Source organism: Phocoena phocoena, chromosome 3, assembly GCF_963924675.1.
Source record: "Phocoena phocoena chromosome 3, mPhoPho1.1, whole genome shotgun sequence".
Taxonomy (NCBI): Eukaryota; Metazoa; Chordata; class Mammalia; order Artiodactyla; family Phocoenidae; genus Phocoena; species Phocoena phocoena.
The window spans coordinates 162843699-162855777 of record NC_089221.1 but is presented as its reverse complement, the minus strand read 5'-3'; the positions used below and the strand labels follow the sequence as shown (position 1 = coordinate 162855777).

The following is a 12079-nucleotide window of genomic DNA, read 5'->3' as shown; positions in this document are numbered from 1 at the left end:
TATTTGAGTGAGGTGGATGGACCTAGAGTCTGTCATACAGAGTGGAGGAAATCAGAAAGAGAAAACAAATACTGTATTCTAACACATATATACGGAATCTAAAAAAAAAAATGGTACTGATGAACCTAGTTGCAGGGCAGGAATAAAGATGTAGACATAGAATGGTTTTGAGGACACTGGGAGGGGGAAGGGTAAGCTGGGACAAAGTGAGAGAGTAGCATTGACACATATACACTACCAAATGTAAAATAGCTAGTGGGAAGCAGCCACATAGCACAGGGAGATCATCTCGGTGCTTTGTGATGACCTATAGGGGTGGGATAAGGAGGATGGGAGGGAGGCTCAAGAGGGAGGGGATATGGGGACATATGTATGTATATGTCCCCATATCCCTGATTCACTTTGGTGTACAACAGAAACTAACACAGTATTGTGAAGCAATTATACTCCAATAAAGATGTATTTTTTAAAAATTCTTGTTTCCCAGCAGGCTCTGCGGTGTAAGAGCTAAAGATGTCGGAAAGTGATGTTAGGGGTAAACAGGTCATGTAGCCTTGGCAGCGGCCGAGGCTGGTGGGCAGGACTCCGGCTGCCGCCGACCGGAGAGAGGAACTGCCTACCGCCGTCAGCCTGGGTTGCAGGCACCGCTGCTGCGGGGTGGACAGCCATGGCCAAGGACATCCTGGGTGAAGCAGGGCCACACTTTGATGAGCTGAACAAGCTGCGGGTGTTGGACCCAGAGGTTACCCAGCAGATCATAGAGCTCAAGGAAGAGTGCAAGGACTTCGGACAAAATTGGCCAATTTCATAAAATAGTTGGTGGTTTAATTGAGCTTGTTGACCAACTTGCAAAAGCAGCAGAAAATGAGAGGATGAAGGCCATTGGTGCTCAGAACTTGCTCAAATTTACAGCAAAACAGAGAGAGAAAAAAAAAAAAAAAAAACAGAGAGAAGCCCACCAGCAGCAACTCCAGGCACTAATAGCAGAAAAGAAAATGCAGCTTGGAAGGTATCAGGTTGAGTATGAAGCTTTGTGTAAAGTAGAACCAGAACAAAATGAATTTATTGACCAATTTTTTTTTCAGAAATGAGCTGAAAATTTCATTTTCTAGAAGAAGGGCAAAAAAGGAAAAGAAAAACTACAACCCCCAAACCAAAAAAACCTCTGTACCATTCCACTGACTTGCCTAATGACCCAAGTGTGTCGTGTGAGATGGTGTGTGAGGAATGCAGCAACTCTGAAGGCAATAAAGGAAATCTGGGGGAGCTTGTTTCAGATGTCAGTGCCTATCTGCAGGCGAACACCCAGCGGCCATTGTGGTCCAGGTTCTCACCTCTTGCATTCTCAGTCTGAGCTGAGCAGCCTGTAAACTTTTTTTTTTTTTTTTGTAAATTCACAAAGACTTGGAAGGAAAAGCAATAAATTATTATTTTTTTAAAAGAAGACATTTCTAATGGCACTGGTTGCATGAATGAATCAGGATAATCTTATTTCTGTAAGATGTGTTCACCACTCTGTGCTGCGTATTACACACTCCCTATGGAAACGTGTAAAATATGTCAAGACTGCTAGTTGCATGAATGAATCCGTATCATGTTTTTGTGTGGAACAGTGTGTTTCCCACTCTGTACTGCATGTTATACACTCTCCCAAGTCCTAGCCCGAGCCCAAGGCTGAATTTAAGTCCAACAACAAACACCAACACGAATACAAACATGAACACGTACACAAACCAGACCCAACTCCAACACTAAATCATGACCTTATTCCTGCCCTAATCCTCATCCTAACCATAACAGTTACCCCAAATTATAACCCTAAATCTGACTTTATCCTTATCCAACCCCAACCTTGACCCTCATTCTATAGGTCTTAAATTTCTATCTTGACCCTAACCCTCAAAAGTTGACCTTGATTTTAACCTTAATATTGTCATTGAAATTGAGCCTTGCCTGATTATCATGGTACTTTCAGACCTGTATTCTGTCTCTACTATTATATGACCTTTTCTATCACTGACTTTTTTTTTTTTTTGGCTGCATCTGGTCTTAGTTGCGGCACACAGGATCTTCGCTGTGGCGAAGATGTGGGATCACTTGTCTCTAGTTGTGGTGCACGGGCTCAATAGTTGCCCCATGGCATGTGGGATCTTAGTTCCCCGACCAGGGGTCGAACCCATGTCCCCTGCACTGGAAGGTGGATTCTTAACCACTAGACCACCAGGGAAGTCCCTCTATCACTGACTTTTAATTTGACCATGACCTTAATCTCCTATATCTGTGGGGTTGTTTTGGACCATGAACTTTACCTTGACCTTGAACTTGAATCTTTTACCTTGACCCTGAGAGTCGAAATACTGCCATTGACTCTTTCTTAATGGAAATTTGTCCTGACCTTGGTGTTTTGGTCTTGATCTAGAAGATGACCTTGACCTTTTTCAGATGCATATCATGTGTGAAACTTTCTAACTTTATTCCTTACTGACCAATAATTTGATCTTGATTTTTACCTTGAAGTTGACACTGACTTTTTTTTTTTTTTTTTTTTGCGGTACACAGGCCTCTCACTGTTGTGGCCTCTCCCGTTGCAGAGCACAGGCTCCGGACGCGCAGGCTCAGCGGCCATGGCTCACGGGCCCAGCTGCTCCGCAGCATGTGGGATCTTCCCGAATCGGGGCACGAACCCGTGTCCCCTGCATCGGCAGGCGGACTCTCAACCACTGCGCCACCAGGGAAGCCCAACACTGACCATTTTTAATCTCTGTTCCGTCCTTTCGTTTCTTGCTTTTCTATTACAAATTGATTATTTCGAACCTTGCATTTGAATCTTGACATCTCCTTTGACCTCACTTTGTCCATATCCTTTGTCCTTTAACTTGATCTTCACACTGATTCACAATATATTCCAACCTTGATTATCATCCTATCAGTTTACACCACTGAAATCCAATTTGAACTTGACCTGTCCTTTAATACAACCTTTAATTTACCTAAAGGTGACCATTACCTTACCTTGAACTAGAGTTTGCACCAATTACCCTATATCCTGTCCTTGTCTCTCTCCCTGACATTTCTATCATTGATGGATAATTGGACCCTGATCTTGACCTTGGCTTAACTTTGAATATTACCTTTAAAATCTTGAACTTGATTCCAAACAAATCCTGTCCTTGTCTATCATCCTGTCCATTTTATCTCTAACTGAAAATTTGAACTTGACCATGATTTTTAAAAATTATTATTATTTTATTTTTGGCTGCATTGGGTCTTCGTTGCTGCGTGCGGGCTTTCTCTGGTTGTGGCAAGCGGGGGCTACTCTTCGTTGCGGTGCGCAGGCTTCTCATTGTAGTGGCTTCTCTTGTTGTGGTGTATGGGCTCTAGGCGCACAGGCTTCAGTAGTTGTGGCACGTGGGCTCAGTAGTTGTAGCTTGCAGGCTCTAGAGCGCAGGCTCAGTAGTTGTGGCGCATGGGCTTAGTTGCTCCGCAGCATATGGGATCTTCCTGGACCAAGGCTCGAACCTGTGTCTCCTACATTGGCAGGTGGATCTTAACCACTGCACCACCAGAGAAACTGTTGACCATGATTTTTACCTTTTCCTTTACCTTCATTTTCATATTGACCCTTCATTAGAACATTTTCTATCCCTAATTTTGATTCTATCATCCTGCCCATCTTCACCATCAACTGATAATATAATCTTGACCTTGAATTTGATCTTGAACTTGATCTCACACTTGGTGTGACCAACTGCAAACCTTGAACCTTTTTAGAACTGTAAGAATATCATTTTTTTTTAAAAAAAGAATATCATTATGACCATTTCTTTCATTGATTGGGGATTTGACCTTGATCTTGGCATTAACATAATTTTGAACTTGATAGAGATCCTTGTCTCCTGCTATGTTTCAAATATTTGTGTCCCCTTGAAACTCATGTTAAAATTCTAATGCCCATTTTATGTGTATTAGGATGTGGGACCTTTGGGAGATAATTAGGTCAGGAGGGCAGAGCCCTAATGAATGAGATTAATGCCCTTATAAAAGAGGCCCAAGGGAATTCCCTGGCAGTCCAGTGGTTAGGACTCAGCACTTCCACTGCAGGGGGCACAAGTTCAATCCTGGTCACGGAACTAAGATCCGCAAACTGCGTGGCACAGCCAAAAAAAAAAAGAGGCCTGAGAGAGCCCCCTCACCCCTTCCACCATGTGAGGATATAAGAATTCTGCAACAGGGAAGAGGGTTCTCACCAGAACCCAACCATAGCACCCTTATCTTGGATTTCTGGTGCCCAAATAAATTCATGTTGTTTATAAGCCACCCTGTCTGTGGTATTTTGTTATAGCAGCCTGAACAGACTAAGACATGTCCCTATCTTCCTGATAGTCTTCTTAATAACTGATAATTTGATTTCTCTTGACCTTCACCTTCACCTTTCCTTGACCTTGACCTTTTCAGACTAATATCCTATATCAGACTATATTTTCATATCTCTAACACTGACTATTTGAACCAGGCTTATATTTTTACCTTGACCTTGACCTCACCTTGACCTTGACCCCTTTCAGGCCCATATCCTGTCCTTATCATGACAACTTTCTGTATCACTGAATGATTATTTTAATTTGACCTTAACCTTCACCTTTATATTGACTGATACAGACCAACTCCTGTCCTTCACAATCTTCAATGTTCGTTTCTACCCCGACTGAAAACTTAAACTTGAATTTGACCCTGAATATGAATTTGACCTGGCATTTTTCTTGACCTTTATCTATTCCAGTTTTGTGCTCTATTCCTATCATCCTGGCATTCTCTACGACTAATAATTTTCCTTTGACCTCAACTTAATACCTTTAACTTTGCCCTGACCCTTATTTTAAACAAATCCTGTCTGCTATCTACTGTACTGATCCTTTCTATCACTAATTTTTAATATGACCTTGAGTTTGGCTTTTTATGATACTGAACTTGACCATGGCCTAATTTTGACCTTCACCCTTTTCAGAACCATAGTCTCTGTAGAAATATTATCCTCCCCATTTCTAATAATGAGTGAGAATTTGACCTTGATCTTGTTGACTTGACTTTGAAATTGACATAATCTTGAACTTGATATAAACACTAGTTGAATATATCATGTCTCTGTCTTCCTGAATTACTCTCTCTGTGACCAATAATTTGACCTTGGCCTGACATTGTGACCTGACTGTGAACTTGACTTTGCCCTTTTTCACCCATGTTCCTCTTTTCACCTATGTCCTGTCCCTTATAATTGTCTTGATCTTCTCTATTACTGACCAATAAATTGTCCTTGGCTTAAACCTCAACCTTGCTCTTGCCCTTGCTCTTGCCCTCGAACTTGATCTGGACTTGGCCTTGACTCTTCTCAGACCCATATCCTGTATCCTGACAATTTTTATTACTGACTGATTATGTGACCTTTATCTGGGCTTTTACATTGACTCTGTTTCAGATCAAACCCTGCCATTGACCATCATCAATGTATATTTCTATCACTGACTAATAATTTGACCCTGACCTTGACCTTTTGAAGACCCATATACTGTCCTTGACTACCATCCTCATAATTTCTATCACTGCCTGAAATTTTTACTACAGTTGAGTTTGGCCTTGAATATCACCTTGGATTTGACCTCAGGTTGACCCTGGCCTCAATGCTTTTCAGACTCTTATCCTGTGTTGGGTAAAGAACCTATACCACCACCTCTGCCACTCTCAGGTGCCACAGACCAAAAGTAGCAGTGAGGTCAGGACACATGGACAGATGAAAGCCAGCACATGTGCAATTCAAGCAGGAGTCATCTTGGATGGTGGAAAGTCTATAGCCCATTATTCTGAATAGCCACAGATTAGCATATCACCACCATTCTGGTGGCCCAATCTGGCTGCCAGGTCAGAAAATGCACCCCTACCCATATCAGTATGCAATATCTACACCACAGGCTGACTTCCTGGAACTTCAACCTGGCCACTGGGACCCGCAACAGCCTCATCACTGAGACCTAGAACACTGTGGGCCATGTGGTCACCTCCTTATATGGAGTGGCAGGAAGGCCTGGATCCCCATGTGCCCCCACTCCAGACCCAGGCAAGGAGGGTACAGTCCAGGCCTTCAGAAGAGGACTTGGAAACATTTTCAGGAAGCTCATCAGATGACCCAATCCCATACATCCTACTCCTGGTCTCCTGGGACAGTCTTAGCTGGTGGGAGGGTCCCCCACATGCCAATCAACCCACCTGCACTATCCCAGGTTAATACCTGAACAGTGAGAGTGGCCTCCCTCCCCTATGTGTAAGTAAATATGTGGCAAATGTTTTCCCCTGCCACATTGGGCATAGCAGAAAAACCCTGCCATCATTGCCAGCCTCCTGAAACTCTGACTCATGCCATAAAGGCCAGATTCAATTCCATTCCAGGGACACCAAGAGGTCTGGAGGAGCCACATAAAGGCAAAAGCCAGTCAACTCCCAACAGCCATCTTGAGCAGGAATAGGCCTATTCCAGGTCCTTGCGTGGGGGCAAGAACTCTGCCACTTACCTGGCCTCATCCCAATTCCTCTCATAATCTTGGCCTGGGAAGGTTGAAGTGGCTGACTTGGGATAGTACCTCTTCTGAAGGGAGAACTAGAAAAAATTTCAACGTGTACATGTAGCAACCATGCCCCATGTGGTCTCATGGCAGTGTTAGGGGTACTCTTCTTGGGTCTCTGGCCATCTCCACAAAGGGGAACTTAGAAGAAATTTTAGGAAGCACATCCAGCAACTGAGTCCCATGAGGAGCCACAGCAGGGCCAAACATTTGGAGAATTCACATTTCCTGATTTTAAAACTTATTACAAAGCTACAGTCATCAAAACAACGTGGTACTGGAATTTAAAAAGACATGTAGACCAATGGAATAGAATAGAGAGCTCAGAGATAAACTCTCACATATATGGTCAAGTGACTTTTAACAAGGGTGCCAAGGCCATTCAATAGTGAAAAGGATAGTCTTTTCAACAAATGGTGCTAGAAAATCTAGATCTCCACATGCAAAAGAATGAAGTTGAACACTTACCTAACACCAAATACAAAAATTAACTCAAAATGGATCAAAGAACTAAACAGGAGACCTAAAATTATTAAGCTCTTAGAAGAAAACATAGTTGAAAATGTTCATGACATTATATTTAGCAATGATTTCTTGGATATGACACCAAAATATAAGCAACAAAAATTAAAATAGGTAAATTGGACTACATCAAAATTTTAAACTTTTGTGCATCAACGAATATAATCAATGGAGTGAAAATGCAACCCACAGAAAGAGAGAAATAGTTTCAAATCATATATTTGATGACTTTAATATCCAGAATATATAAAGAACTCCTATAGCTCAACAACAAAAAAACCCAAATAACTTGATTTAAATATGGACAAAAGACTTGAATAGACATTTCTCCAAAGATGATATTACAAATGACCAACAACCATATAAAAAGAAGCTCAACATTACTAATCATTAGGGAAATACAAATCAAAACCACAATGAGATATCTGCACACCCACTAGGATAGCTGCTATCAAAAAAAAAAACAAAAAACAGAAAATAACAAGTGTTCGTGAGGAAACAGAGATATTGGAACCTTCCCGTACTGCTGGTAGGAAGGTAAAATAGTGCAGCCACTATGAAAAACAGTCCGGCAGTTTCTCAGAAAAATAAAAATATAATTACCATATGAGCCAGCAATTTCCCTTTGTGTATATGGCCAAAAGAATTAAATACAAGGTTTCAAAGAGATATTTGTACATCCACATTCATAGCAGCATTGCTCAAAATAGCCAAAAAGGAGAAGCAACCCAAGCGATTGATGAATGAATTAACAAATGTGGTATAGCCATACAATGGAATATTATTCAGCCTTAAAAATTAATGAAATTCTGACACACATTAAAACATGGGTAAAAACTTAAGACATTATATGTTATACCAGGAAAAATAAGGCACAGACCAACATCAAAGAGACCTGAGACATCCAGTAGTAACCCACAAGGTCCTTTCTCAGTCCCACAGAACATATTTCATCTTCAAATCATGAATCACCAAAATTGTGTGACATCTTGGTCTCAGTGGAGCCACAGCCTCATCTGAGGAAGAGTTTTTAATGCCTTGCTGAGCACATCACCAAAGGCAGGTTGCATAACCGGTCTCAACAGTAGAAATCAAAGAACATAACTGAAACCAATTGCAAACCATCAATCTGTATGTTTTCTAAAACCAGTACTGATAAACTGCTAAGGCTTCACCCTCATGTTCTGCAGACCCTAGCACAGATCTATATCAATCACTAGCTAGCCACATTTCATTCCATTTTTGCCAAGAGTCAGAACCAAGACACTGGTGTTTCAAAGATAAACCAGGGTTGAAACAGAGTACCTGAGATTAGACCTGTACTTACATGGTCCAAGTCTCTGACTGTTAGTCAAGCATTTTGAATTACAAACCACTCACTATCCTTCCTTCTGAATCATTCAACATTTATAAAACAAAAGAAGTAGAAAGATATTACTAATTATTTGTATCTTGCAAAGAAGGATAGATATTGCTTGAAAGAAACATTTCAGTTTACCAAATATTGCAACACAGACTTATTCATAACCAAGTACAAACATGAAAACTGGAAAGAAGAGAAAGGGAAATCTCTCCCAGCAGCCTCAGGAGCAGTGGATTAAATCTCCACAATCACTTTGATGTACCCTGCATCTGTGGAATACCTGAATAGACAACGAATCATCCCAAATTGAGGAGGTGCACTTTGAGAGCAAGATTTATTATTTTTTCCCCTTTTCCTCTTTTTGTGAGTGTGTATGTGCATGCTTCTGTGTGAGATTTTGTCTGTATAGCTTTGCTTTCACCATTTGTCCTAGGGTTCTGTCCTTCCTTTTTTTTTTTTTCACTTTTTAAAAAAAAATTTTATTAATAATTATTTTTTTATTTTAATTACTTTATTTTATTTTACCTTACTTTATTTTCTTTTCTTTTATCCTCTTTCTTTCTTTCTACTTTTTCTCCCTTTTATTCTGAGCCATGTGGATGAAAGGCTCTTGGTGCTCCAGCCAGGAGTCAGTGCTGCGCCTCTGAGGTGGGAGAGCCAACTTCAGGACACTAGTCCACAAGAGACCTCCCAGCTCCAAGTAATATCAAACTGCGAAAATCTCCCAGATATCTCCATCTCAACACCAACACCCAGCTTCACTCAACGACGAGCAAGCTACAGTGCTGGACACCCTATACCAAACAACTAGCGAGACAGGAACACATTAGCAGAGAGGCTGCCTAAAATCATAATAAGGCAACAGACACCCCAAAACACACCACCAGACGTGGACCTGCCCACCAGAAAGACAAGATCCAGCCTCATCCACCAGAACACAGGCACTAGTCCCCCTCCACCAGGAAGCCTACACAACCCACTGAACCAACTTTAGCCACTGGGGACAGACACCAAAAACAACGGGAACTACGAACGTGCAGCCTGCAAAAAGGAGACCCCAAACACAGTAAGATAAGCAAAATGAAAAGACAGAAAAACACACAGCAGATGAAGAAGCAATATAAAAACCCACCAGACCTAACAAATGAAGAGGAAATAGGCAGTCTACCTGAAAAAGAATTCAGAATAATGATAGTAAAGATGATCCAAAATCTTGGAAATAGAATAGAGAAAATGCAAGAAACATTTAACAAGGACCTAGAGGAACTAAAGATGAAACAAGCAACGATGAACAACACAATAAATGAAATTAAAAATACTCTAGAAGGGATCAATAGCAGAATAACTAAGGCAGAAGAACGGATAAGTGACCTGGAAGATAAAGTAGTGGAAATAACTACTGCAGAGCAGAATAAAGAAAAAAGAATGAAAAGAACTGAGGACAGTCTCAGAGAACTCTGGGACAACATTAAACGCACCAACATTCGAATTATAGGGGTTCCAGAAGAAGAAGAGAAAAAGAAAGGGACTGAGAAAATATTTGAAGAGATTATAGTTTAAAAGCTCCCTAATATGGGAAAGGAAATAGTTAATCAACTCCAGGAAGCACAGAGAGTCCCATACAGGATAAATCCAAGGAGAAACACGCCAAGACACATATTAATCAAACTGTCAAAAATTAAATACAAAGAAAACGTATTAAAAGCAGCAAGGGACAAACAACAAATAACACACAAGGGAATCCCCATAAGGTTAACAGCTGATCTTTCAGCAGAAACTCTGCAATCCAGAAGGGACTGGCAGGACATATTTAAAGTAATGAAGGAGAAAAACCTACAACCAAGATTACTCTACCCAGCAAGGATTTCATTCAGATTTGATGGAGAAATTAAAACCTTTACAGACAAGCAAAAGCTGAGAGAGTTCAGTATCACCAAACCAGCTTTACAAACAAATGCTAAAGGATCTTCTCTAGGCAAGAAACACAAGAGAAGGAAAAGACCTACAATAACAAACCCAAAACAATTAAGAAAATGGGAATAGTAACATACATATCAATAATTACCTTAAATGTAAATGGATTAAATGCTCCCACCAAAAGACACAGACTGACTGAATGGATACAAAAACAAGACCCATATATATGCTGTCTACAAGAGAGCCACTTCAGACCTAGGGACACATACAGACTGAAAGTGAGGGGATGGAAAAAGATATTCCATGCAAATGGAAACCAAAAGAAAGCTGGAGTAGCAATTCTCATATCAGAAAAAATAGACTTTAAAATAAAGACTATTACAAGAGACAAAGAAGGACACTACATAATGATCAAGGGATTGATCCAAGAAGAAGATATAACAACTGTAAATATTTATATACCCGACATAGGAGCACCTCAATACATAAGGCAAATACTACCAGCCATAAAAGGGGAAATAGACAGTAACACATTCATAGTAGGGGACTTTAACACCCCACTTTTACCAATGGACAGATCATCCAAAATGAAAATAAATAAGGAAACACAAGCTTCAAATGATACATTAAACAAGATGGACTTAATTGATATTTATAAGACACTCCATCCAAAAACAACAGAATACACATTTTTCTCAAGTGCTCATGGAACATTCTCCAGGATAGATCATATCTTGGGTCACAAATCAAGCCTTGGTAAATTTAAGAAAATTGAAATTGTATCAAGTATCTTTTCTGACCACAATGCTATGAGACTAGATATCAATTACAGGAAAGATCTGTAAAAAATACAAACACGTGGAGGCTAAACAATACACTACTTAATAACGAAGGGATCACTGAAGAAATCAAAGAGGAAATTAAAAAATACCTAGAAACAAATGACAATGGAGACACGATGACCCAAAACCTATGGGATGCAGCAAAAGCAGTCCTAAGAGGGAAGTTTATAGCAATACAAGCCCACATTAAGAAACAGGAAACATCTCGAATAAACAACCTAACCTTGCACCTAAAGCAATTAGAGAAATAAGAACAAAAAACCCCCAAAGTTAGCAGAAGGAAAGAAATCATAAAAATCAGATCAGAAATAAATGAAAAAGAAATGAAGGAAACGATAGAAAAGATCAATAAAACTAAAAGCTGGTTCTTTGAGAAGATAAACAAAACAGATAAACCATTAGCCAGACTCATCAAGAAAAAAAGGGAGAAGACTCAAATCAATAGAATTAGAAAAGAAAATGGAGAAATAACAACTGACACTGCAGAAATACAAAAGATCATGAGAGATTACTACAAGCAACTCTATGCCAATAAAATGGACAACCTGGAAGAAATGGACAAATTATTAGAAATGCACAACCTGCTAAGACTGAATCAGGAAGAAATAGAAAATATGAACAGACCAATCACAAGCAATGAAATTGAAACTGTGATTAAAAATCTTCCAACAAACAAAAGCCCAGGACCAGATGGCTTCACAGGCAAATTCTATCAAACATTTAGAGAAGAGCTAACATCTATCCTTCTCAAACTCTTCCAAAATATATCAGAGGGAGGAACACTCCCAAACTCATTCTACAAGGCCACCATCACCCTGATACCA

At 40.1% G+C, this 12079-nt stretch overlaps 1 pseudogene; it reads left to right on the top strand.

Moving 5' to 3' along the window:
* The first annotated feature begins 667 nt into the window (after positions 1 to 667).
* LOC136121365 (intraflagellar transport protein 20 homolog pseudogene) lies at positions 668 to 1091 on the top strand (annotated as a pseudogene).
* The last annotated feature ends 10988 nt before the right edge of the window (positions 1092 to 12079 follow it).